Genomic DNA, 3,328 nt, shown 5'->3' with positions numbered 1-3,328 from the left:
CTAAAAAGTCTTGGGAACAGCAATGGTTCTGGCACAGGGACTAAAGTCATAGTCCTAAGAAGCAAACACTGGAGTTGTAGCTTGCCAAGTCTTCCTGAAGAGCTATAACCATAAGTACTGAAGCATCAGAAAACAAAGTTCTTTTCTCAAGTCATTGGCATTGCTAAACGGTTCAATATCAGAAACTTGTTAAAGAAGAGGCGTTAAGGGCCATGAGACCTTTCCTTCTCTCTTGTAATTAAATCTTCCACATGTACAGCCTCCACCATTAGAATATGAGTAACTTGAAAGCAGGGAGTCTCACTCTTCTATTTATATCCCCAGTTCTTAGCACAGAGCTTTTCACATAGAAAGTGCTCAATAAAATCATTCATTTATTCATTCATCATCCTGACTCCAAAACTAGTTCCCCACCTACTGCCACAAGATGCCTTTCACTATGAACTTACTAGCATGTGAAGCATCAGTTTTTCCTTCAACCTGAATACTTTCTTCCAAAGAAAGAATCCCATGTCCCTGTCATATTCATTCTTTTCACAACTCTTTAATGCCTACTTGCTGGAGAATCAAGAGATTTTTTTTTTCTAATGATGAAGAAAGAGTACTGTTGTGCCAGAAACATGGACATGTAATTGATCTGATGCTGACAGTGTTAGAAAGGATATAAAAATTAAATAACTAGAATTTTTAATTGATGAACCTCATAAAAATTAATTTTCTAGCTAAATTAAATAGATTAGATTTTGGAAAATTACCATCAGAAATCAAGGTTCCTAAATAATGTATTCCCTTTTGAGTGCATTAAACCAGTGGGAAAATTCTGTCAATTTTTTAAAATATATGATAAATCTCTGAGCATCTTTATTTTTAACCTCCAAGTTTCAGATTTAGCCCAATAGCTCACATTTTTATTAGTCTTTAACACACTATTATTTGTTTTAAGTGACAGAATAATAAATATCAGATAAATTGCAATGAGAATAAGGAGCTGACCAGCTTCTTAGATCTTGTGAAGTAAATCATAATTGGCCTCAAAAGTCACAACTGGAGAAGGGAGTGTGAAGCAGAAGAATTGAGCACTATTAAATTTAGAGAGTTTGAGTTGACTTAAAGTGTTAACTTTGGAAGGATATGGATACAATCAACACCTTATTTCTTCAATGACCTTGGTATGACCAAGACAGTCACAGTCAGTGTCTACCACTCCCCTTCTACCAAGGGCTAGAGAAGTTGTTTTCACCATTTCCTCTTCCTGGTAGCTCTGATACCATATATCTTCTAGTGGAAGGGGGGAGAACAAAAGAATCCTTTTTAATCTCTAACTCTTTGAGCCAGAAAAATGTCAGAAGCTGAGACTGAGAGAGGACAGTGGTCACCAAGACAGGATGCAAAGAACACTTGGAATTTCAGCACCCAATTCCCAACCATCTAAAGGGTGAAATCAAGATTATCATTGGTAATCTATTGCTTTAATCACCTGTATGTTTCCAACTTTAGAAGGTTTTAGTCTTTCCCTGGCCTTGAACTGATCTCCCAGAAAGCAGAAGAAGACAATTGTCTAAAGTGCTTAATCATGATGGGGCTGGGTCAAGAGATTGGAGAAGGTGGATGGACCAAACAGATTTCTATCAAATTTCTCTTCAAACAACTTTGATATAACTCTTGAAAAGGAATTCTGGGAAAGCAAAACCCATAGGAAGAGGTGAAACAATTTTTCACATCAAGACAACTTGAGGAATTTGGCAAAAGTTCCCATCTTAATGGAAGTAGAGCACACTGGTCTCAAAGCAGGCCCCACATCTGAAAACCATCATAGATCTTGGGGTTGGCTAAATCTGTGACAATGGCTTCTGGAGTTCTCAGCAAGAGAAGGTAACTAGTTGGAATATCAAAGGAATTCCTTTGCTGGCATTGCCTATACACAGATCCAGGTGATAGTGCCGGGTTGTGGCCACAGGAGAGCAGGAACCTTGGTCACACAGTTCCAGCGTCCTTGTGGTTACTCACAGATAAAAGCACAGGCCTGGGGAGTATTACACACACTTCTCCTTATATTCTTCCAGATTGTAAGAACTGAAAACTTGCAGATACCCAGAGCTAGCTCTGAAGGCAATTGTGTGAAGAACCTGAAGCTTGAGACAATGACCCTTTCACCATAGGAACAAGATTCACCTGTAACAGTTTTGTTTCTAGTTTCTATTTTTAAGTTAAAAGACAAAAAAAGGCCAGAAAATCAACAAATAACTGTTTTTCAGTCTGGTCTAGTCTGATCTCATTTTAAGGAAGAAGTGATATTACTTGATGGTCTTGTTGAGATTTGAGAAGACAGGGTCCTACCTTGGAAGTTCTTCACTACAGTGCTTAGTTTCAATTTTGAATACAATTTAGAAGAAACTCTTCAAATGCCATAAAATTATATTTTATAAGCAGTAGTCTTAGCAGACAGAACTTTGAAAAAATCCTATTTTCCAAAGGTCATGAGAAGCAGAACTAAGCTTTGGTTGATGGAATCCACACAACTTCCACTATAAATTTGTTCAGATAACAGCTTTGTACAGTTCCTGCCAAGGTCTTCTGGGAGAATTTCCCTGACCCTAGTGGTAGAAGGCCAACTCAGCACTGAAGAAGATACAATTGGTGGTCTCAGCAACAAGTGAAAGTCCAAAGTTGGGTCCAACTCTGGAAAGTCCAAACTTTCCAGAGTTACTCCTTTTCTTATGGTGCAGGTAAATATAGATATCAGGAATGAATTTATTAAAGATGGTCCTATAGGACTCCAAAATGTGATTGGAGATATGAGGTGATATTTATGCAGAATAAGCCATTCCTCAAATACATTTGATTTTGATAGGATCTGTGAGCTGAATGGGTTTCAACAACAAATATATGTCCATATTATGAAGTTCTTTAAATACCAAACTAAGATTCCATTTTATCCTACAGGCAATTGGGAAGCACTGAAGCTTCTGAAGAAAGGAAGTGAAATGGTCATACATGTGTTTTATGGTAACTTCATGGAGAACAAGTTGAGTGGAATTACATGAGTACCTAGGAACTGAAATATGAATTTTTCTATATTTTTGGGTAAAAATTATCATATAAGAATGTGAATTAGGGTGTTACTTATGTAAATAGAAAGATTATTGAGAAGCAGCTGATTGACCATGAGAAGGTAAGGAGAGAAGAGTCTTTGAAGATTGTAATACTGGGAGAATAAAAAAATGGTGATGCCTTTAAGAGAAATAAGGATGTTTGAAAAGGAGAAGACCTTGGTTCTAATCCTAATTAACTTATTTGCTAACTTTGTGATCTTTGATAATTCACTCAA

At 36.9% G+C, this 3,328-nt stretch overlaps 1 pseudogene; it reads right to left on the bottom strand.

Annotated features, from left to right (window-relative positions):
* Positions 1 to 2,333: 2,333 nt before the first annotated feature.
* On the bottom strand, positions 2,334 to 2,894 carry LOC103106201 (RNA 3'-terminal phosphate cyclase-like protein; annotated as a pseudogene).
* Between the last annotated feature and the right edge of the window lie 434 nt (positions 2,895 to 3,328).

The sequence above is a fragment of the Monodelphis domestica genome, chromosome 6 (genome assembly GCF_027887165.1).
Source record: "Monodelphis domestica isolate mMonDom1 chromosome 6, mMonDom1.pri, whole genome shotgun sequence".
NCBI classification, from domain to species: Eukaryota; Metazoa; Chordata; class Mammalia; order Didelphimorphia; family Didelphidae; genus Monodelphis; species Monodelphis domestica.
Note: the sequence above shows the minus strand (reverse complement) of the source record. Positions and strands in the feature narration are given on the sequence as shown.